At 47.8% G+C, this 25,162-nt stretch overlaps 1 protein-coding gene and 1 non-coding gene across 2 annotated transcripts in view; both read right to left on the bottom strand.

The window, feature by feature from the left end:
• Slit3 (slit guidance ligand 3) overlaps positions 1 to 25,162 on the bottom strand; it is a 588,206-nt gene that overhangs the window by 486,034 nt on the left and 77,010 nt on the right. The gene's annotated exons all lie outside the window — the stretch shown is intronic.
• Positions 12,846 to 12,975, bottom strand: LOC116910713. Its single transcript, XR_004389240.1, has one exon. It is a non-coding gene; the product is annotated as a small nucleolar RNA SNORA17 (small nucleolar RNA).

Genomic DNA, 25,162 nt, shown 5'->3' with positions numbered 1-25,162 from the left:
CACCAAGGTAGAGAGTGACTGAAGAAGATATCAGCCATCTGGCTTCTGCATGCATACACGTGTGTGCACACACCTGCCCATGCATGTGTACAAACTCACATGAACTTGGACATACCTCGTTCACCTGACACACATAAAGAATACCAATGTCACCTATCACACAGAAGGAATATAGCTTTGAAGTCTGAACGTGCTACAGATTGGGGCACAATACTGCCCAAGCACCCCTGCACTGGCTTTTTGTCTTCTCACTGTGAAAACCAGAGTATTTTATTAGCAGCCCTCAAGACTCTGTCAACCAAGATCCCAGAGGGTCACGATCGTGAGGTAGATAAAATATTTGACTGCATGCTGGCAATAGCATAGTAAGAGTCTGGCAATGAGGCTATGCCGTTAGAGCTCTGTAGTTAGGTGAGGTAAAGAGAAAACACCTTAAGAGAGATGGTAGAGTCAGGCAGGTTTCAATACCAGTTAAGATATTTTCAGGAAGAGGGCTCTAAACAACACAGTCAGAGACGAAGGAGAGAAAAGGCCTAACTTTAGTGTGTGTGTGTGTGTGTGTGTGTGTGTGTGTGTGTGTGTGTGTGTGTGTGTGTGTGTGTGTGTGTGTGTGTCTATGTGTGTGAGTGTGTCTGTGAATGTGTAGGTATCTGTGAGTGTGTGTGTCTGTGAATGTGTATACATCTGTGTGTCTGTGTGAATGTGTGTATCTGTGCCTGAATTTCTATGTGTCTGTGTGTCTGTGTGAGTGTATGTGTGTGTCTGTGTGTTTGTGTGAATGTATGTGTGTGTGAGTCTGTGTATGTGTATGTATCTGTGTGTGTCTGATTTTGAATGTGTCTGTGTGTCTGTGTGAATGTATGTGTGTATGAGTGTGAGTGTATGTGTCTGTTGTGTGTCTGAGTGTCTGTGTGTGTGTCTGTGTGAGTGTATGTATGTATGTATGTGTGGGAGTGTGTATGAGTGTGTGTGTCCGTGTCTGTGTGATTGCGTGTGTCTGTGTGAGTGTGAGTATGTATGTCTGTGTGTCTGTGAATGTGTACTGTCTCTCTGTGTGTATATGCATATGTGTATGTCTGTGTGAGTGTATATGTATGTGTGTGTCTGTAATTGTGTGAATGTGTGTGTGTGTGTGTGTGTGTGTGTGTGTGTGTGTGTGTGTACACTGGGGGCAGGGAAGGGAGACTGAGAATACCTTGGTCCTTGGCAGTGTTCCACAGAGGCTTGCTCTGTTAAGACATTCAGCATGCCATGAACAGTTTGTGGTTAATGTCAAGTCATTTCTACTACAAAGTAGGAAGAAAACACTTTAGGCAATTATGAGAATGTTTGTTTTTTTTTCTACTTAAAAATCTCTCAAACAATGCAAGAAAGCTGGTTCTAAACATGAAGACATGTGTATGGGCCACCACAGATTCCAAATTCTCTCTGGGTTACTCTAGGCCCTTTCTTGGAGTCTCAAACCTCCTCAACTCGCACAGGTAGGAAACTGACAGATGTAAATTGAAAGAGAAATACTAGAGTTGGCTGATGTCAGAGAGGGCAGGTGCAACTCAGCACAAAATTTCTCAAAATGTACTGCTTCAAATGATCCTGTTTGAACCCACTGGCCTTTCCTTTTTGTTCTGAGTAAGTTCAAAGTAAGAAGGGGGGCGGGATGGGGTGCTGGGCAAAGTCCTGACAGCCAGAGATTCCAACACTCCTCGCTTGTGAATGACAAACTCCTCCTTCATTTTTGTTCCAAACACTCTTGCCGCAGAAGATCTGTTAATTATGGTGTAAGGCTCTGTGTTTAGCCAGGCATTTAGAGAGATAACTACAAACCTAGCAACAGGGGAAAATAAAGATCTTAAGCCCTCTAAGGCACGAGCCCAAGAATGCAGAGTAATTATCTGTGACCAAATCTCATCTATAACTAATTAGAGTTTTACTTTCTCGCAGCGTTTCCTCCCTGGTCCGCGTCCAAGAATTTTTCTTATTATTTTATTCCTAGAAAAGGGAAATACCTGGATATTATTAGAAGTATTGGATAGGAAGGGAACAGGGCAAGGAGAAAGGGGGCTTTTCTGATTGTCTTATTACTCTGAGGCAACTGGGTCTTCCTTAAATGACTCCCCCTTTCTGAGTGTTTTTCCAGCATGGAAAGGACTTCTCAACCCGCTGGCTATTGCATTTGAACAGTTTAAGAGCCCTGCTCACCCCACTCACCCTGCTCACCCCCACCTCTGGTGAGCAGCTCCACATCCCAACCACGGCTTCAAGTTCCCATCCAAACTTGTTGGCGTCCCAAACCGAATCCCAGATGTTCACTTAGTGAGAAATAAATGAATGGCCCAAGCTGTGGCCTGCATCAATGGTCTTCATAAATAGATTCCAGGTGTGCTGGCCTCAGGACCACGATCTCCGGCTCCCTTACAGACACCGCCACTACCACCACCACCACAAACACCACCAAAACCAATGCTGTCCAGAAAATAACCCAGCACCATCTCCAGGTGTAAATCTGGTGTACAACAGGCACAGATGGCTGCCCCACTTAAATGAGATATTTTCAGTTATGGGCAGAAGTAGAGGGCTCTGCACACACACACACACACACACACACACAATTTATATGAATATATAAGTTATTTATATATAAATATGTATTTATACATACATATATACACATACATACATACATACACACACATACACACATGTATATTTTGTCATCAGGGTTCAAAACCATGGTGTTTATTGTTGGTCCTATAAGGGATTAAAATCCCTGACCTGTCTAACTGGCAGTCCTGTCCACTGGTCACTTTAGCTGCCTCTCGTGTTTTCCATTCTTTATCGTGCAAACATCTTTGTCCCCCACCAAATTCACATGTTGAAATCCTAACTTCCAAACGTGAAGGCGTTAGGAGGAGGGGATCTCTGACAGATGGTTCTTCATGAGGGAGGAGCGATTGTGAATGGCATTTGTGACCTTCTGGAAAATAGACCACAAGCACTACCTGCCCTTTCCTTGTTTAAGGACACAGCTGGATGTCGCCATCTATGAACAGAGAGCAGCAGGTCCTCTCCAGTCAAGTAATCTGCTGCCTACCCTTCAGAATGATGGGAAAGAACTTTCTCTCATTCTTAAGTCACTCAGACCACTGTGTTGCAATGGTCCACACAGACTAAGACACTATGCAACTCACTCTACTGGAAGTTTATCAAGCTCCTACTTCTCATCTATCAAACAGTGCAGGAAGTAAAAGAGGGGCGATGGCAAAACCTAGGCTTCTGTTGAAACAGCACATCTCAAGTCATCCAATTGCATACTAAAGAAGAAGCAGTGTTGGTTGAGCACCTATTCAGTGTCCTTTGAGACACCAAATCCAGCAATATCGCTTTCTAAAGGGACTGGCAGCTTGGTTAGAAAGGCAAACAGGTCTGCCGAAGATCGAGGGTGCCTGTGACATGTGCTAAGAAGGAGATCCAGGGAAAGGAAGTTACACCGCCATACCCAACCTGTGGCCACAGGCCCCATCAAGCCAAAATAGGTATGGATGTGACCCAGTAAGGGAGGTGACAACTTCCTGTTGTCCAAAAGGACTGGGCACTCCTGCTTATTGACAGGCATTTTCTCTCCCTGGGTGAGGCAGATATAGGCCAGCCTAGAGCAGATTAAGAGTAGATACAGGCAGGTTTATTATGAGGCAGCTCGCGGGTGGGTTCACCAATCTCACAGGTAGAGGTCGATGAAGTCACACAACCAGACTAAAGCAAAGGGGTTTTATAGAGCTTAGGGGAGGAGTGATGATGTGCCAGCCAGGAGCTGGGACGGTGCTCAGACACAATCAAAATCTGAGCCCCTGGGTGGGCACTCAAGGGTGGGTTGCCAGACACATGGGTATGAGGAGTGATATGTTAGCTCGGAGTTTTTCTGTGTGGGCGGGGTTGGGGAAAGGAGGGCAGATGGGGTTTCCCAGCTTGTGCAGGGGATGAGCAGGGGTTCCAGTCTAACACATCTGGAAAGAGAAGAAGGGATAATCAAGGAATAGAAAATGGAGACATGTAGAAGTATTCGGTCAGAAACACCAAGACGTAATGCTCTAGGAAGAACATCCTTTTTATATGAGAGAAGAAGAGGAAGGATATTTATTAGCCAGAGGAGGAGGAGTTTGGATTACTTGTAACCCTGGATGGTAAGATCAAGAAATATGAATTACAAGTCAAGTTATAAAATCAGACAATGGCTTGTACTGTACAAGTAAAGAAAGAAGGAGGGGCTAACCAGAGGTGACGGGATCTGTGAAGGAGCCAATTGTTGAAGGACAGGGAAAGGAAAAAGGGTAGAACCTTCCAGGCTCAGAGGATGGTGGGGACAAAGCTACAATCAAATGATTTTGATGATTATACACAATGAGAGGCCAGCCATAAACAAAGGAGAGACGAGGAGTGTGAGGGCCAACTTCGGTGGCTAACTTGACTCCATCTGGTATCAATTAAAACCAGAGGAACTTGATTTGCCTGTGAATGTTCTTCTTTGGATAGTGTGAGGTGGAAAGACTCTTCCTAAATCTAGGCCACACCTCCCAGCGGTAGCCCGCGTAAAAGGACACAGAACAAGGAAGTTTTGCTTTTTGCCTGCTTGCCCTCACTCTTAAAGGCAAGCCCATCTATCCGGTTGCCTGATTGTTGTAGACATTTTTAGTAGCAATCCACGGTTTCTACCTTGCCTTTGATCACTCAGTTAATGCATAAAAAACACATAACATTTATTATTTACAATAAGCCTTTAACAGCACAAGAGCTGGGCAGATATCTGTCCTGTATGTTATTAATCTAATTTCCTATTGATAACCCCGAGTTATTACTCACTATGTTTCATCTGGGCTGCTCTTAACTCCAATTGGCCTGACTCAGGGCCATGTTTTCTTGACTCCTAACTCATGGCTACCTTTGTTCCTTCTCACCTTCTCTCCTCCTCATGATTCTCCTCTGAGCTCCCAGGCCTAGGAACTCTAAAACCTGCCTATGTCTTTTCTGCCCAGCTATTAGCTGTCAGCATCTTTAGTCACCAATCAGCAATAACTTGGGGGCAAGGTCACACAGCTCACTTGGGTCTATGGGCTGACTCTTTAATCTCTAGGGCAACCAGGTCTTGGGGGCCTACACTTAGCGTTAGAATACACAGCAGAAGACCACACCTCTCACCTGACACCTTCTTCCACTGGTGTTCAAACCTCTTCTCCAATGTAGACTGAAGGTCACCTGAGACAGGCAGCCTCATAAACTGAACGACTACTGGATTCTTGGCCTTTCCGTTAAGAGACAGCCATTGTTGGGCTATCCAGACCACTGTCTGTAAGCCACTCTAATAAAATTGTGTGCACGTGTGTGTGTGTGTGTGTGTGTGTGTGTGTGTGTACATGCACGTGTATATATGTGCACACGTGTGTATATACATATATATATATATATATATATATATTCTATCAGTTATATTTCTTTAAAGGACCCCAACTAAAACAAGAGGGAAGATAATGAAAGACCAGAGTCCCAAAATGCAAGAGTTCAGAGGACAAGAAATGCAGTTAATGGCTGGCCACTGAAGCTTCCTGGCCACTGAAGCTTCCTAAATACACAACGTGAGGTAAACAAGCCATAAGGTAAGAGGAATGTTATTGGGATGTGCTGGGCAGCAGAGCAACCAAAAGTGAGAGTTTATAGAGATCAGGAAGGATATCGATGTGTGACTTGTGAGTTAGGATGTGAATCAAAGGGATCTGAGCTAAGAATGGATGCACAGAACATGAGTTCAGCCAGGATGTGGTGGGACACTAAACGAGCACATTGACACAGAACACTGATAGGAAGAAAAGGTGTGGTGGTAGGTGGGACCACTGTTTCAATATTCCCCCCAGTTCCTTTGTATAGAACTGTACAGTCAAGGTTTTATTCTGCATGTCTTTGCATACATTTCTCCTTGCCCTAGTGATGCTGATGTTGGTCATGTAATTTAATTTGGTCATTAGGAGATCAGTGGATGTGAGGTGAGCAGAGGCTTCCAATGTGTTTGTATAACTTGACTTGATCTCATCTCTTTGACATCAGAACACTTTCCCCTCTAGACCAATCTACAGCTTGAACCTACTAGGGCTATCCTGAACTTTGGGATCAGCCACACCCACCCAAACCATGACCTAAATATGAGGGAAAAGAACACATAAGCTACTGAGGCTTGGTGGATACCTGGGTAGAAGGAAGAGCTGACCAATCTCACTATAGGAGAAGAATGGGGTGTGGAGGAGAGAGCTGCCTCGTGACTTTCTCTTCTATTCTTATCTCCTTCACCTCATTTCTAACTAGTTGCTACAGCAACTGTCCCCACGTGAAACTCACCATCACTCTGTTTAAAATCTCCCCCCCCAAGACTCTCAGTTCACTCAGAGTACGGATCCAAATTCTTACCAAGCGTCTCTACGCGTTCTTCCCATCTCCCAACCCAGATTCCTCCAGAGTTCATCTCATCGTGCTTGAGCCTTCTCATAAGCTGTGCGTCTTCGTACCCTCCTCTGAGTATCTTCCCTGCTTTCTCTTGCAGGCCAACAACAGTCCTTCTTATATTATAATAGGTGACAACTTCTCGTCATTCAGAAATCTGTTCAAATTTCCCTTTCTCCCAGAAACCTTCCTTTCCCACCCACTGGAACTACAGCTCCAGCCCTGTACCTTCTGATCCACTCCCCTGATTCACTGGCTACATATTTTACATATATCACATTCACATATATATATGTCTGCCATGTACCACTTGGAGCAAACTGAGTGAGGTCATCGAGTCTGTCTCCTCATCACTTAAAGGGACAGAGCACAAACATCCAGCAAGTGCCAATGTGTGGAGCCTCCACCAAAAGGGAGGAGACAGAGTATGTAGTTTGCTCCCCATGTCATGCTGGAGACAGTGGGTACCCAATGACTGGGCACAGGAAGGTATTCTGGGAGGCAGTGGTTCTAAAAGGCTACTGAGGAGCCTAGAAGGGATCAGGGGTACGAAGCAACAGAGAGTCTAGGAACCTCAAAGGAGGAAGGAGGAACAGTCTGGCTGGTCTGGGAAACGGGAAAGAGGTTCTTGACACCACAGAGTAGCAATGGAATCCAATAGGGGAAGGGAGCCAATTTAAATGGAAGCGAGGAGGGGATGGGAATAAGAAGATGGGCTTAAGAGCCTACATATCACCCAACATTTAATAGGGAGTCCCTATGGTATTAAAGTTGTGGAATGAGGGGCATGTGCAGCCAGGGTTTTCTTTTGGGCTATTCCACCCTGTATCCAGATGAGCGTGGTCACGTCCTCCATCTTGAATCTGTTCTCCCACTTCAGCAGAAGGCTCTACTCTGTCCTGTGCCATTCCCCTGTGCCCCAGTGACAGGTGCTTGGAGCTTAGCCCCTTGCCATATCTTGAAACCATGGCTTTCTCCTCATTCTGCTGCCGTGCCTGGTCCTGGCTGCTTCTGCGTTGTGCAAACGGGCTCCTCTGGTCTCCTCACCTCCAGTCCTGCTCCTCAGCGTCCCACTCAACTGTAGACAGCTCCCTACAATCTAAACCTCCTCATGTTATTTTCCTAGTGAAAATCCTTCCGCAGCTCCCTCAAACCCTCCAATTTGCAAGTTCTATACCACATGTCCTCTGCTCTGAGCCCTGGTGAACACCATTCCCACTCATGCCTTATCATTTCTCTGAGTTTACAAATGCTCCTACGTCTGGAATATTTTTTTTCTTCTCCCTTAATTCATTCACTTCTGTTCACCAGTTAGGTCTTGGTTGAAAAGACACCTTGTGTAAAATGGACACCACCCACTCTTCTCTGCTCTTGATACGTGGTCATTAAAAAAAGAAAAAAACTTGATTGCTATTGCCAGCAAACATTTTCTGTTAGGACAGCCAGACAGTAGTCACTTTAGGCTCAGCAAGCTCTATGCTGTCAGTCACGACTACTCGGCTCTGCCCAGGAAGCATGAAAACAGCCATAGACAATATATAATTATGCGTGGCTGGGTTAGAATAAAACTTTATTTAAACAACACACAGCATGCTGGGTTTGCCTCCCAGGTTGCACTTTGCCATTTCCAGCTCGATGTCATCTCTGCGTATGGAGACTGCCTGTCCACCGATGACACCTGAGCAAGGGAGAAAGCTTGAGAGAATGTGAATTGACGAACGGCACGAACGCCACGCCCCTCCTATTTAAGAACCCCCCAGGCTCCCATCCGTGTACAAGAAACCGTCTTTTCTTGTTTTCTCATGTCTACCTATTAAAAATATTAACCGTATTTGTGGAGTACTGGTCTTAAAGGTGTTATAACCATTAACCTACTTCACTTTTAAAATGGATGGACGTGGAGTCTATGATATTAATTGAAGTCATATAATCAGAGAAAGGACACAAAACACATGTTGTATGTTCTCTCTTAAGTATGGAATCTAGCCAGTAGTGTGTATGTGTGTGTGTGTGTGTGTGTGTGTGTGTGTGTGTGTGTGTATGTATATAAACCAGTGGCTCTCAAGCTTCCTAATATTATGACCCTTTAATACTCTTCCTCATGTTGTGGTGACCCCTCCCCCAGCCATAAAATTATTTCTGTTGCTACCTCACAACTGTAATTTTGCCACTGTAACGAATTATAATGTAAATATCTGTGTCTTCCCATGGCCTCTGGCCACCCAAAGTGGGCAGGACCCATAGGTTGAGAACATACACATGGGTTCACGATACCATGAAGAGACGTCAGTGAGAAAGGCTGAACATAAAGGAGGAAGGAATGAACAGCAGGTGATGGACCTGAGTTATGAATGGGAAGAGGAAACATTGTTTCTCTAGTTCTAGATAGTATCTAGTTCTAATTCCCCCATGGTTTTTTCTGCGATGAATAAGTACAGAAAGTGCACCTGATGGGGAGAGTGTAAAATTCCATGTCAACCTCTGCAGCTTCTGACCTGGATGCTTGCTCTGTATAGAAGTTTGCTGCGTTGTACAGACTTTGGGTTAGGTTAATTTTGGTGTGTAGTAATTTTACCCATTTCCAGGGCTTTTTAATAATATAGTTTTTTTAAAATCTGATCAAAATGAGGGGAAAAGAGCTACAAACTATTATTGTCCTTAGCTTACACAGGAAGAAACCTCAGAGAGCTTCCTCACAGGTGGGCTTCATTCAGCCTTGCCTTTGAGCAGTGGTTTTCCACCTCTGGGTCTTGACCCCTTTGGCAAACCTCTATACCCCTCCCCCAAATATTTACATTAAGATCCATTAAGATCCATAGTAGTAGCAAAATTAGTTAGGAAGTAGCAACAAAATAATTTTATGGTCGGAGGTCATCACAACATGAGAAACTACTGAAGGGCCACACCATCAGAAAGGTTGAAAGGTTTGCCCTGAGGCATTGCATGTGCTTGGAACTAGCTTCTTGGCTGGGCTGCTTCCCCAGAACTTCATGGTTAGCCTTTGCTGGCTTGGCCCATGAGCCAGAATCTCAGCCTTACCACCCATCTCCAGGGTGATGCTGCGGCCTCTGCCCACTGGGTTCATCTCTGCCTCGGTCCTGATTCACCCTCTGAGTTCCATTACACCACTCCTTCCTTCTCATTTCCACCCCGAAGCTGTACCCTGCTGCACAGGTGAGGTCCAGAGCCTGCTCCCCGGAGTTCATCTACTGAGGGGCATGGCCAGTTTTCCCACTCTCCTCAATCTCAAGACTCCAGGGCGAGCTCTTCTGCCTGCCATGAATGGCAAGAGATTGGGGGGGGGGTGAGGTGTCTCTCCCTTGGAGTGCCACTACCCAGCAGACAAGAGGCAGGACTGGCAGGGCTAGCTCACCTGCAACCCTTGTTACCATGGCCAGCTCTACTGGTGAGCATGCCCCAGGGCATGAGAACAGGAAAGCCAGCCCTCTGTGGAAGTTCTGATACCAGAAAGCCTCTTTCCGAAAGTCAGTGAACAATAGACTGTATCCAAAAGTTTCAAAGCGTGAGAAAAACCTGACAGACAGCAATGCTGTGAGAGAAGCAGTAGCAGGCTCAGCTGCCTTCCGACAGAGATTTAGCCAATTACAGAAAACACTTCCTTTGGCCCGAAAGCTGGCCATTGAATCAGCCTTGGGGTAGAGTAGGCTGTAACGCTAACCCCCAAAGGGCCGTTCTTCACTCCAAGGCCGGATTTCATCTTTAATTCGGAGATGGTTATCTGAGGTATGCTACTGAGAGGGTGGGAGGGCTCCCAACAAAAGCAGATCTCTCACTGAGGAGCTGGAGGTAGCTCTGGTCTGAACCTGTCCTTTCCCCTTTCTGTGCCTCCCAGCCTGAACTCCAAGCCCACTGCAGCTCACTGAGAAGGTCTAAGCCTGACTTACCAGTGTGACTGAGTTCTGCTGGGTCAGGGGGGCGTGGCTTGGTCATTAGTAGCTTTTTAACGGTCTACACATGTTGTGTTTCAGATAAAAGACTAAGAGTGTGAGACATCGCCACCTGGGAGTCCAGCTACCAGCTGACGTGGAAACCATCCATGGAGACCCCAGGTTCAATCTTCAATATGGCTACATAGTTATTCTTCCCTAAAATAACATCTGGCTTTCACTCTTTAGTGACAACTCACTTGGACATGACTTTGAGTGGGGTTTTGTTGTTGTTGTTGTTGTTTGTTTGTTTTTTGGAGGGTTCTTTTGGGTGAGTCTGGGGTATAAGGGGGACTGGTGTGGGGACAAGTTCGTTGTAAACAAACAGATATTAGTTTCTTTTTATTGAGAGACCGTGGATCTCTGAGGAATGCACACTGCCCACCTATAAGCAGGGGGAAGAGTTTCCGGAGAGGACACACAAAGCCAGGGGCAGTTCAGAGCGAGATTATTTGGCAATTCCAGGCTCAAGTTCATGGCCGAGAGATTGGGGCATCAATATAGAGTTACTTGGAAAAATTCATGTTTTCCATGTACAACTGAATTTTACAGAGGCGCAGGAGAATAAGAAACCAGACCATCACCACTACCGATGGGGTGACAGCTGTCTGGAGAACCCAGGTACGTGTTCCCTGAAATCAGAGAGCGTATAACCTTAAAAAAAACTTTTTATTTGTCCTTTGTGAGTTTCATATCATGCACCCAATCCCACTCATCTCCCCCTCCCCTCATATCCACTCTCTACCCTTGCAACTTTTTTCCAGCAGAGAACTGAGCCAAAAATAAAAAAAATCTCACTGTGGAAGCTTGTGGCACAGTGTGTCCCACAGTATACTCTTTGGTCCATACATTTTTTAGTTGTAAATGTTCATTGTGATGGCTTGTTAGTCCCATGCCAGGCCTCAGGCTTCTGCTACTCTATCAACACTGGATCCTCACTGGGACGCTTCTCGGATATCCTGTTGTTGCCTTTGTCATGGAGATCCTGCAGTTTTGGATCTGTAAAACCAGCCCTTCATGCATTCTGGGTGTTCATTGATGGGGCAGATGTAGGGTTGGACCAATTCAAAGCCCTAGATCTGGGCCTGAGTCCTATCTGAGATGGCTTGCCTGCTTGCTGGCTTTCCTGTTCTCATGCTTTTGGAGCAGGCTCACCAGCAACTCCCATCCCCACCCCGAAAGCTAGGGCTGCTCTACCCTGCTGCCTAGGTGAGGTCCAGAGCCTGCTCCCTGGAGTTCCATCTACTGAGGGACATGGCCAGTTCTCCCACTCTCAGCAATCTTAGGATCCCAGGGTCAGCTCTTCCACCTGCCATGGAGGGTTGAGGTTTCCCTTTGGAGTCCACTGCCCAGCAGATGCTCCCACCATCAGGGCCAGCTCTACCGCACTGCCCAGGTAACATGCAGATTCTGTGCTCCCAAATGTTTCAGTCATTCTCATGACTCTGTCAGGGCCTGCTCTCCTGCCTACCACTGGTAGCAAAGGCAAGAGGTAGGGGAGGGGATCTCTCCCTGACTGGCACCACCACAGAGCAGACAAGAGGCAGGACTCGCTCTGCCACACTCATGTCCTCATGATCAGCTCACGGGAAACTCCTGCAATGTGTGGGGCTCTGCTCTCCTAAGAAACAGCTGGCTAGGGTTGGGGTCAGCCCACCTGTTGTCATGCCTCCAGGTCTAGCTCTCCCATGATGCCTAGGCGATGGGTGGGGCCAGTTCTGTACAGCCCTCAGACATCAACATGTCCCTGGGTGGCAGCCTAAACCAGTGACGCTCACCTGGCTTTTGGTGGTATCAGACCCCTACTGCTGCATGTCCATGAACCCAGAAATGACCCCCAGTGGTAGCACAGACCAGGACCCCACCATGGTCCCAGGAACCATCACTGGCTACTCACATCAGCCCGTTCCTCACTGCCCTTGAGTCCCCAGTTCTGCCTCTCTTCATTGTGCCCACATCCTTCTGTTTCTCTTTCTCGTCCATTTCTCCACCCCTTACTTGCTCCTCTTAGTGGTGCCTAGGGTCTCTGAGAGTTTGGGGTTGTCTCGGAAGTGGTCTCAGGAGTGTTGTGTTTGTACATTATGGTGTCGAGCAGGGGTCATATCAGACACCGTCTGCACATGCTCCCAGGCCTTCTAAGCACGGGACTAGTCATCTTAGGCTAGCTCCATGCCCGGGGCCCCATGGTGCCTCTGGTGGTTGTCCCTGGCTTGTTCCTCACCCAGCCTGCCCAAGTGGCCGCTTGTCTGTCTCAGGCGTACTCTTGCTGGAGTCTGTGGTCCCAGGTAAGGTTCTTCTAGTCTCTGGCTTGCTCCCTATCTTGGGAGTCAGCCCAGCTCTGCCTAGTGCCAGACTAGTGGTGGTCTGGGCCCCCTGGAGCTGGACTGGTGGTCATCTCAGGCTTGCTTTTTTTCAGGAAGTGTTAGGTTACTAATCGTTCAGATGTTCACAGGTCAGAACACAGCATAGACATAACCTCGCTCCGTTCTGCCATCTACTGACACACATGTGACACAGCAGCCACACGAGCAACGCCTCCGAGGACAGGACGGTATAACATTTTTTCTCTAAGCAGCAACCAGGCCCCAAACAGCCTCTGCTTGCTGAAGGCACTGTTCAAATTTACTAAATGAATGAACCCGTGAATGGAACACAGACTGCAGGGTAGGGCTGGCACCTACCTAAGGGCACAGCTCCATTCAGAATAAACTCAGAACATCACCCACAGTCAGAACAAGGGGGAAGATTACCAGCTGAACCACGGGGTAAAGAAGGATACTTGAGACAAAACAACCATGATCCCTTACTGGAGATGGAAGGGGGCAGTGTTCCAGTGTCCCCGGTTCTTTAGCAAAGCATTTTGTAAAGAAGTGAAGCTTCAGCATGGTGTCTCATAGCCAAGCCTGCTCCAAGCCTACCTAGCGCAGAGTGGAATGGGAAACGCTTTAGAAGGTTCAACAGCCAAGAAGGGGCAGAGGAGTGGTGTCACCACTGGACTGACTTGGAGGTCCATTCGTAAGCTGTGCTCCATTCCACCACAGGCCATTTGCATGCCCTCTGTGTTTACACCCTCATGCCTTTACGAGATGTTTTTAATGCCCGCATCACTACCTCAGGAAAGTTCTCCCCAACCAGCACTCCTACCACGTCAAATCAAACCCAGGATGGCTTTTGGCAGCTATGCCTCCCCACATGGTGCTAGTTACAACTGTTTGTTTTCCATTCATTCCTTTGGACTCTTTGATCAACAACCCCCTGCCCTGTCCAATACACTGTGCACTGACCACATGTGGCTACTTAAATGAACTGAAATGAAATAAAATCCCTAATTCATCCCTTTGGCTACGCTGGCCACATCTTCAGTCTTCAATAGCTACACATGGTGAGCGGCAATTATACTGGACACCCCCCGCCCCCCCAACTGCAGAAGGTTCTGTCAGACGGTGTTGCGCTCAGTAAGGACAAAATGGACAGGTGAGGGGATCAGGAGCCTAATGGCTCCGGTGGTGAAGGAAGTTTTATTAATGTGAAGGAAACAATGTGAGTCAGCGCTACACGAGAGTCTCCTAGAACAGAATTGTCCTCGTATGTGAGACTTGTAATGGTTGAGTAGAAGAGGCAATATTTATGTTGGGCTTTGAAGACTGAATAGGAGTTTGGCAGCAGAGAAGTCAGTGTTAAAAATAGAACAACCCCTGAGTAGAGCCATGGTTGCAGCAAAGAGCTCTGTCCCAGTTTCTCATTCATTGCTCTGACAGAATAATGTGGCAAAAAATAACTTTAAGAGACAATGTGTCCATTTGGCTTTCAAAACCAGGTTAAAAATCCATCCAGGGTGGAGGTCAAGGCAGGATCCTGAAACCAAATCTAGAGTCAAGAGCAGAGAGAGAATGAATGCTTACTGTCCAGCCTCCTTTCCTGTTCTTATACAGCCTAGGATCCAGTGCTAGGGAATGACGCCACCCACAGTGGGCCTTCCGACATTAAACAGTGTAATCAAGACAATCCATCCCCCTTAGATATGCCCTTAAACCACCCTAATCTGAACAATCCTTCATTGAGAATCACTAACTCCCCAGGTGCCTCCACACTGTGTCCAATCAGCAAAACCAACCATCACAAGTGTCACTGAGGTGAATCAATATGTCACCATGAGTGCCATGTAAATGGACAGGAGGAGGACTTCGGATGGCAAGCTAAGGTAGCTAGGTTTAACTCACCTGCAACTTCAGGTAAGAATATTGTGCACCTGCTACTGGCCAGTGCTATGAGGCCCCACCTCCCATGTGTGACATCCCCGGGGTGTGACTCCTGCAATGATCCTCACATATACGTGAAAACACGGGTTTCTATGGGTCATGTGGGGTCGAGTGAGCTGAGTAAGCTGCCACAAAGCCACAGAGCCGAAAAGTGGTAACACTGTGGTCAGTGGCATGGAGCTCTGAAGGCAAACAGAACACAGTTGGCCTGGATCACCAGCCCTCAGCACAGGCTGGAGCTAATAAAAGGAGGCACGGAATTAGTGTTTGCTCTGAGGAAACGCCTTGAGCTGCAGAAGAGAAGGAGGAGAGGCAGCAGTGTGGAGGGTGAGGCTTAGGACACTACCAGACTGGAGTGACTCCAGGTTCAGAATGGAGCCCAAGTGTGCTCTGGGGTGACCTTGAACCGGTCTTTCTGACCAACAGTCTTTTGCTCGATAGTAGTAAAGGCTTAAAGAAATAGATGACTCTTGTAACAGCTACCACATAAATACTAACAGGGGTTTCTTTTTTAAAAATATATTTTATGTATATGAGTACACTGTAGCTGTCTTCAGTTACCCAAGAGGGCATCAGACCCCATTACGGATGGTTGTGAGCCACCATGTGGTTGCTGGGAATTGAACACAGGACCCCTGGAAGAGCAGTCAGTGCTCTTAACCGCTGAGCCATGTCTGTCTCTGACGGAGGTTTCTAAGAGGCTCGTGGAAGTTGGCCTTTTCCTCCAGGTTTTGGGAGGTCAAGCTGACAGAGCTACTCTCGTCTGAGCCCTGTTAGGACCTGACATCAAAAGGAAAGCTGAAGCTAAGAGAGGGGCAAAGGTTCCTGGAAGGCTCTGGAAGGTGACTGGAAAGCTAAACGATACGGCAATCAAAGATGGGCAAAAGGTGGGCAATCAAAGAAAGGTCTGGGTGACACAAATAAGAATTCTCAGCCTGGAAGGCCAGCTGAGGGCGTGATGAGTAGAGAGGCAGAGCCACACCAGCGACGACTACAGAGAAAGAGAGGGAGCTGAGCTACCCAAACCTCCAAGCCAGACCAGCCACACCATGAGGTGCTCCCCTCACCCCCAAACTACCAGAGGTTCAACTCTCCACCTACTGCAGAGCTCATGTGGCATGGCTATCCGGGGCTGTGTAAGGGCTCACGCCTTAGACCCAAACAAGCAGGCAGACCGCTAACTAACCAAGCCAGCCAGAGCTGTTCCGTTTCCCAGTATACAGCTTTGTCACCCAGTACATGGTCTGGAGACCAGCAGAATCAGCATCACCCAGAAAGTGCAAGATGGACTGGAGAGATGGCTCCGTCAGTCGAGTGCTTGCCTCACAAGCCTAAGGGTCTGAAATCAAGCCCTAGAATGCATGTGAGAGGGGGGGAGGGGATGGCACAGTGGTGTGTACTTGTAGTCCTAATGCTGAGAGTGGAGAGAGGGTGGGGGAATCTGCAGAATTCACTGGCCTGGGAGCCACAGTAAGAGATCTTATGAGATAAAAAGAAAGGAAGAAGGAGGGAAGCATGCATGTGTGTGTGTGTGTATATGTGTGCATGTGTGTGTGGAGTTCTGTATGTGTGTATAACTTGGAGTTTTGTGTGTGTGTGTGTGTGTGTGTGTGTGTGAGAGAGAGAGAGAGAGAGAGAGAGACAGAGAGACAGAGAGAGAGAGAGAGAGAGAGAGAGACAGACAGAGAGAGACAGAAAGAGACAGAGAGAGACAGAGAGACAGACAGAGAGAGACAGAGACAGAGACAGAGAGACAGAGAGAGAGAGAGACAGAGACAGACAGAGACAGAGACAGAGAAAGAGAGAGAGACAGAGACACTTGGAGTTGCCCTCTTTCGGTTGCTATGCATCCACAATACACTCAGGCCATGTCTCAGACGCAGCGATTCTGTCTGTCAACCACATCTCTAGGTGATTCGTGTGAGCATTTGGGCTTTCGGGTTAGAGCCGCTGCAGACAGACTGCCTAGTTCCGGTTGTGCATTCACTGGCTCTCTGAGCTCAGGCGGTGACTGAACCTTTCTAGGCCTCCATTCTTCATCTGGGTGAATGGGAAGGAAGGGAGTGCCTGTGCTGGGCAGTTCTGAGGCGTCCCTGTGCATATGGAAGTGGTTAACACAGGCCTGCAGCTGCTAAGTGTTGAGCTGACGCCAGTGATGGCTATTGACAAACGTGGTGCTCAAGGCCAGAGGCAGAATAACGGTCCTCTTGGCTACTCTTCAGGTAACAGGCCGTTCATGGAGGGATGAAATCGGTAAAAATTAAGGGGGGAGGAGGCTTCTGTTAATGCAGGATCCTCCCCAGGTACAGTGATTTATCTCTCAGTGCTATGGAGCTTCCAGCCCTTGGGGCACCAGAACTACATCTGGCCCACCCTCATGGACTGAAGTTCAGGACAGTAAGATTAGGCCCAGAGCCAATATCAATAGTGAAACAGGCTCCAATCACTCTTCCGATAAGATCAGCAAACACAAGGGCTGCAGTCTCAGGGCCCACTCCCTGAGGACGAGGGCATTAAGGAAGACTGTCTCTGCAGGCTTGCCTGGCGGAGGCTCAGGACCAGAAGATCGGGGAAAGAAAGACCACCCCAGAGCACCGCTGACCCCCACCCCCAGCAGAGGTGCTGGCACTGGCTTATCACCCTGCAGAGACCCAGGAGCAGGGGCAGCAAGACTCCGGGGGAGCCTCCCACACCATGTCACTAGCTCCCTGATTTACAAGTTTTAGCTGACTTAATCCTCCCCCACCTCCTTACGAGGTCCAGACCCCATCAGTTAGTTCATCAATAGCTGAGAAAAGCCAAGGCTCTGAGAGCTGAAGATACTGCCCGCAATTCACAACGCTATTTAACGGCATACACGGTGTTTCTCTCCACATCTGTATCTTGATGACCCAAATCACCTGTGGGCTGGCTGGCTTGTGTGTGAGGGTCACCCGTGCTGCCCAGAGAAGGCTGAGTGGGAATGAGCTTCCATGGTGGGATTCCTGGCCTCTCAATGAGAAGACAGGCGGTTTATTGCTCTACTATGACGGTATTACACGCAGGCACCGGCCAACAACAGTGCACTATGAGAGCTGCTTATTGGTTGTGTGGCTTCCCCTCCTCCACTCTGAGAGCCTCCTGAGACCCTGACGTGTCCCTAGCTATTTCCCCTCAGTGTACTTCTCCACGTGCTTCAGGTTTAGCCCTGTAGGCCGCGAGCTTCTGCTCCAGTGGTCCAAGCAAATGCCCTGCAGAGACCCTCAGCCAGCCTTGTCACCCAGGACATCTCGGTATCCTCCACACCCTCACTGCAGCTCTCCTGATGTGGACCTTCAGCTCCCAGACCTGCGGAGGTCCCCACGCTGTGGTGGATGCACCAGTGCCCTGTGTAGTCAGCAGCCCCTCGAGGGTCACACTAAAGCGGTGATTACTGAAATCAACCCGGTGTAAACAAGATCTCTTCACTACAGACCGGTTCCTAAACAAAGGCAAGGAAAGTCGTAAATTAGAGGTTTATTTCACACACACACACATACACACACACACACACACACACACACACAATAGTCTCAAACACTTTACAGCATCCTTGATCCTGGACAAGCACTGGGGTGTGTATTTTTCAGCTATGGGAGGTTTTTACTTTCTTTAACCCCACCAAAATAATGACTATCCTCCATCCCTATGGCCGAGGCTGGCTCTGAATGACGGATGACGTATCCATCCCTTCTTCTCTCTCTTCCTTCTCCCGTTATCCTTCCTTACTCACAGGCCCCCCCTCCCTTCCCATTCTTCAGGCCCTCTCTTCCTCTCCCCCTACCCAGACCCCTTACCCCCTTCCTTCTTTTCTCTAGTTCACATAAGAAAAATACCTTCTCAGAGATCATAACAGAAAGGAGCTGGTGTGTAGTTTGAAAGAAGCAGGACCCAGGTAAGTGAATGGTATTTTCATACCTTTTACTGACTTCTAATCCTTGCCGGCCTTGCACCATGAATAGGCAACACGCTCTCCTTTTTCAACTTGCACAGCAGTCAACAGAGACAATAAAAATACGCGTGTACTCGAAGCTAGAAATCAGACTTGTCATCTGCCTACTCCAAAGCTAGCCCATCAAATCAATTCAGTTCTCTAAGGCATGGCTGGCACGGGTATCAAATAACATGTGGCAGCGCCCTTCAGGACAGACACAATGGCCCTTTCTCGATTTTACCATACCCATCTCCTCTCTTCTTCTCTCTGACCCTTTATCAGCTCCCTCTTCCACCTCTCAGGCTTGCGTTAAACACTGGCCTGGCTTCTAGTGAGAATATACTTTGGCCCTGACGCACACACCCTTGGGCTTGTCCTTAATAGAAGCTGCCCTAAGCCCAAAACAAGTGCTCTTGCCCTAGGCACTGCAAGGGGCCAGGATTTCAGCCAATGTTTTCTCCTTTGGACCCAGGTCCCCATGTGCTAGCTGGTGGCTTCCTTATGTAATCAGACTTAAGCTTCTGTAAAAGTCTTAAGGGCCAAAGCAAATGATACAGACCAGGTTCAGAGACCTGGCCCATGCCACCAGAAGAAAATAATGTTGACTCGGAGTGAATATGGCTCAGAAAACTAGCACTTCCCCTCTGATCAGACTGTTTTGTTTATATACTATTTCTTCTTCCCATTCAACAGCCTGCCATTCTGTGAGCGCCAATAAACCAGGCGGAACCGTGGATACAATGTATCACTGTTCAGCACTGCCAGAATTAGGACGCAAAGACCACTTAACTCAGAGAAAAGTCAGGGAGCCCACAAATTATCACCACAGAGATGCCAAGGCCATGTTCAGCTATTCACTACACTCAACAACATTACACATCTGAACGGGTTTAAGGCTCCTCAGAGGGGTGCGTGGGGGTTTGATGGCTGCTTCTCCTGTAGGCCCTGGTGGCTGCTAACACTCTCCTCTAGGGCTGTGGCATATTCAGGCAGCAATCCCTGTGCCTCCAGGTTCCTTTCTAGCTCTATTGCTTCTTAGGCCCCGACCAACCAGCTCCCAGTGACACATCTGCATTTTGCCACATCTCAGATGTCTCCCTCTCAAGGATAACGCAGAGTGAGGTGTGTACAGTTCAGTGGGAAGCTATTTCTTTCTCCACATCATCTGCTCACCCTGAGAGTCGAGGTTGTAGGGGCATGGGTTATATCCTAATGTTACTATGGTTCACACTACTGGAAGCCCACAAGGACGTGTATGTGAGAGAGATTTCATTAAAAGTCCATTATGGCTTGGCTGTGTGGTGAGCTGTGCAAGCTAATGACCAGGTATTGTCAAATACTCAAAGGGCTCTTGGCTTACGTCCCTGAATAATAAGCTGACTTGCTTCTGGGGGAGTGTATGTTTAAGTACACTTAGAATGACAGTGTCAGAGAGTTTTAATCCTGAGTATATCACCTTGTTATCATTCTTCAGTATCTAAATTATTTAATAGATAAATAAAACACACGCACGGAAACTGACTTGCATTTTTGAGTTTTCATTAAAAAAGTTGAGTGTAGCCTCATTCTAGGTAAAGGCATCTAACAGGCTATGCACTTAAAAGAGTTCTTTTACACACATCTGAAACACACACACACACACACACACACACACACACACACTCTCCATACAAATGAAAATACCACGTGCTTGTGTAGTGTGCTACACCTCAGAGCATTGATGGAATGCTGTGTGACATTTTCTTTTCCACTGCTGCCAATGAGGAATCTTGTGCTCAACAGATGTTCACTATCAATTTGCTTATTACTGATTTGATCTCTGGTGACAATTATTTATCAGGCTCGTGATGAATAAGGGGCGGAAGGACCTAGGCAGACCATTTCCCTCATAACTAGGCCTTAAGAAATAGACGCTATCATGTAAGCTACCATGTAAATGTCTTTACTCTGATATTCTTCAGCACCAGGGTGTAAGGAAACTGAGAAAGTTAAGCCACTGCTTTTATCCAAAAAAGAACAAAGGTTAGGAGAAAGTGATAGAGGGATCCTGCCTTATGGTTCTCTGGGGGAAGTCTGAAGCCTCAAACCCAGAACGTTCATGTGGAGGCAGAGGACCGGCTCAAGGATGAGCGCTGCAGGCACGGTCACCCTCACAGAAGCACCGAGAATAGTGATAGAACCCCCCACCCCGGCCAACCTGATCCTGAGCCATTCTTGACAAAACGGACGAAGCCTGGGGATTCATGCGCAGAGAGGAACGACTGAAATGGCAAGGTCTGCCTCTCACAGGAGATACTGGGCTACATGGAAAATTCCACATCCCAGTTCAAAGGGGCAGTGCGATCCAATAAATTTAGCTGCGTGGGTTATTAAAAGCAATCGAATATTCGGCATGAATGTTTTATGCATGCGCCTTTCCCACAGCTGAAACACATGTGAAACCAGGGGGAGTTTCCCAGGGAGCTCGGTGCCCATTTTGATTGCATCTGACATGCCATGTGCCGGTATGAAGGATGCTTTCAAGGCCGACTTGTTGCCCGAGATCTGCAGAAAGGATGTCACCAAATAGGATGTCTTCCGAAGGACCATGCAAGTAATTGAATCGGCAGCCAGCCAGAGCAGGAACCGTTCCTTTTGTTGGCTGGTTGTAGCACCTCATCTTACCAAAAGAGTCTTCTTAGAGACTGAATAATGCATGCGCTCTTGCTAGATGGGTTTAGCAGGTTGATGTCCTACCAAGTCAAAGAACAGTGATAGAGATGTTCCTTTAGGGACCAGTGCAAATCAGAGAGTCCTGCTTGATGGGGTTCAGCGCTCTCCAGACCTTGATCCTCAAGCTGTGTGATCTCAGGGTCAGAGAGAAAAGGCAGAGCTCGAGGGGCCAGAGAGCACTGCCTCGGAGATCACGTACGCAGCCTCTCATTTCTTCCTCCTTTGGCTTCTAAGAGACCTCTGCAGATGAAAAGGTTTCTGAAATTCCAAAAGCGATGTACAAAAACGGCTCCTTGTCAAATAAATCAAGCAAGAAAAACAAATCCAGCAACGGCTTTGTTTCTTCCCAAGGACTGGCTCGGAGATCTGTGTCTGTAGGAATGAATGCCTGGGAATCTTTCTTCCGGATCATCTGTGGCGGAATCAGAGGATAGGGAGGAGGAGCCTGGAGAAGGTGGGGAGGAGTAGAGGTGGGTGTTTTCACCTTTGGCTGCCATTTCAGAGGCCATTTACAAAGTAGAAAGAATCGGTGGGCTTTTGTCTTTGTGATCAGACCTCGTCCATTCAAGGAGACACGTAGGGCGAGGATGTATACACATGGGGGCGGGGTGGCAAGTTCATTACCTTGAACTCTTAAACTTGAACGCTACTGCTCCTATCAAGGAGATTCCTGGTCTTGGCTTTGCTACTGGCAAAGTGGGAGGATATCAACACCCGCCCCATGAAATCACAGTAAGGATAAAATATGCAAACACACGCACGCACATCACAAGAGGACACGACAGAAATCAGACAGTAAAAACCTCCTGTGATAAGACATTGCCGAGGGGTGAGGGGTTCAAAAGTTCCCACCCTGGACTGATGAGCTATTGACAGTTGATGGCTTCTGGGAGAGAGTCAGTTTTCTTTGGGATGGTGGCCAATCACACTCTAGTGGATGGCCCTACACCCGTGAGTACACCGGTCCCATGAAATGGACTCAAAGTCACTGAAAGAGAGAGACAGAGGAGAGGGAGATGGGAGGGAGGGTGGGAGGGAGGGAAGAAAGAGAGGAGAGAAAGAGGAAAGGAGGGGGGAAGGGAGATAGAGAGGGAAAAGAGGGAAGGAGAGAATTGAGAGAGAGGGCATGAAGTTGGAAGGAGGTGGGGAAGTGGGGCTGAATCTAGGAGAAGTTAAGGGACCAGAGGTGGGTTAATAGGATCAAAATTCATTATATTAAATTCCCTAAGAACTAATAAAATATTATATGGAAACAGATTGCCCAGTTTATTATCTAATATAAAGACATGCTGTATTTACTATGTTTTTTTCCTACCTAGCTCCAAATGGTTTAATCATAAAATGTAAATACTAAAACACAAAATAACACTTAAAATCCACTTATTATATTTGGCATAAATAATGCCTCAGTAGCAAATGTTGCTTACAAGGATGTTTAAGGGAAGATATTGTTGGGCGTCTCCTTCACCCAAAATTCTTTCACCTATTATCTGACAGGTTTTAAAGCACAGCCCGGGGCAGTCAAGACTGTCCTGAAAGAAATGCTTTACCAGTGGTCGTGCCTCGATGTGAGAGGAGAATGGCGTCATAAGGAAGAAACACATAGGTCTCATTCCCACCCCAAGGTGGGTAAGGAAGGGGTGAGCTAAAAGATAAGTAAGCAAATCTTCTCTAACATGGAGATATAAGAACAACAGGGCCCGGTGGTCTGGCCAAACTGGTTAATATTCTCACTGAGACTCCAAGGCGGCACATGGCTCACCTCCAGCAGCACTGATGTAAGCAGGTTCTGGGTAAGCACAGGTATGTTAACATTGTGTAACTAAGTGGCCTCCCATGAGGAATATCCAACAAGGTTGACAAGTGCCAATCCAACTTCACTAACAGGGGGCGGGGAAGACTGGAGCATACTGAGGCCCACCATTTCAGAAGGATGTAAGAGAGACACAGGCGGGTCAGGGAAGGCCTCTCTGAGGTAAGTCTGAGGTAAGCAGAACACTGAAAGACAGATGGCACCAGCAAGGGAGGACCGTGGGCGAGAACTCCTGACAGAGGGCAAGTCGGAGTGAGGAAGAGTAATGCTGGAGGTGGCAAGAGCCAGGTCCCTCACAGAACACCGTGGCAGGAAGGGAAGCTGACTCTGGTAGCCTAAAGAAACCGAGGGTGAGATTCAAGCAGTCTACTTTGTAGCTCTGGTGGGGAGAAGCCAGAGTGGAAGCAGTCAGGGAAGAGAGGTCTGCTATCCTTCAGGTATTAAATGCTGACAGAGATGAGGACGGCATCAACGGTGATGGACACATGGACACACGGAGTCGAGAGGGCACATGTGGCCCCACCCACTGCTCTGAAAATGCAGTTTCCTCTAACCTCAGACTCTGAATTACCACTTGCCACTCCAAGCTGGGAGTCTTGGGACGCCTTGGCGTGCAGGTCTGTTGCAAACCAGAGCTCTTATGGAGCAACGGTGAACAAAGGGCGGCGAGCAGGCTTGCCCAAGGGAGAGTTCCCTGCCTTGGAGTGACAGGACACATCCCTCAGGAGGGGGAGCTGAACCCTGCCCTACTTTCAATATAGAAGCAGCATGGTTTTAAAGCACTTTCCCCTACTGGCGGATACCTCCTCTTCCCCCGTTTCCTCATCTGTAGAATGTTGGCAATCTCGCTTGCATTGAGAAATAATACTGCACCAGTCTATCTCAGGGACTTGGGCATATGCAGATCTTAGCATCCACAGAGGTCCTGGAATCAACCCTCTATGGACACTTAAGTCCATGAACGCGAAGCCCAGGTCAGCAGTGGTCCACTACTCCTGCATCCCTACTTTTTGGTCAAAGAAGAGGGGACTCACTTAGACAAGGTTGTCCCAGACACCAGTAAATGTACAAGACCATGGGTAAACGGGAAGTATGGAGGTCCCAGGACAGAGAAGTGCTTCTGGGACAAGAGATGATGAGAGACATCCTAGCTGGCCTCGGGCACACGTAAGAAGCACAGCTCCATGTACTTATGAGCTGGAGGATAGCTGAACGGTTCCTTCTTGACCTGTACATGCTGACGTCTTCGGCGGCGAGCTCCTCTACTAAATTACAGCATTTACATCTGATAACCAGAAATGATGGTGCAATCTATGTGCTCTGTGCACAGGAATGAACTCGGGTCCTTGCTTTGCCAGGCGTTTGGAATGCATCTCTGCAGATGGGATGATGAAGACGTTGCCCGGGCTTCTCCCTTGGCCGGTGGAGGATCTGAAATCCAGCGGAGGTTACTCGAGGACTCAGCCTACTCCTGTTTACCATGCAAATCTCCAACAAAAACTAGCATTCTACCAATATTATCGGGGAGCGCTGTGATCTTCCGCCAAGGACAACAGTCCCAATTTTGTCTCGTTTGATCCTGGAGAATCACGTCGGAGGAAGTGCTCAGGTCCCCGGGGGAGAGACTGATAGCATGTTTCTTTCTGGCCGTGACCACAGTTGCCCTACTTAACCCACTATAAATGGCACATTTCTACACAACTATATCAAGTTCTCCGGTGTGTACATATATCAAATAAATAGAGCAGTGTAAGGACCGATCACACAAATTTAATTACATTTTATTTATTTAGGAGCTCCTTGGGAGATGAGTCTGGCTGTACTGGGAAGAAGTTGTGAGGTGAGGCTTTGAGGAAACTGCTAGAAGACTCTTGGGGAGGGAGATGGAGGCCAGAAAGATTTCTCCCAGAGAGGGGGCCCTGCCATTTAAAAAAGATTTCCTGAAGACAACCAGGACAACGTACACACACCGAAGGCCCCAAAACTGCCCAAGGTGACA

Source organism: Rattus rattus, chromosome 9, assembly GCF_011064425.1.
Source record: "Rattus rattus isolate New Zealand chromosome 9, Rrattus_CSIRO_v1, whole genome shotgun sequence".
In the NCBI taxonomy this organism is placed as follows: domain Eukaryota; kingdom Metazoa; phylum Chordata; class Mammalia; order Rodentia; family Muridae; genus Rattus; species Rattus rattus.
Note: the sequence above shows the minus strand (reverse complement) of the source record. Positions and strands in the feature narration are given on the sequence as shown.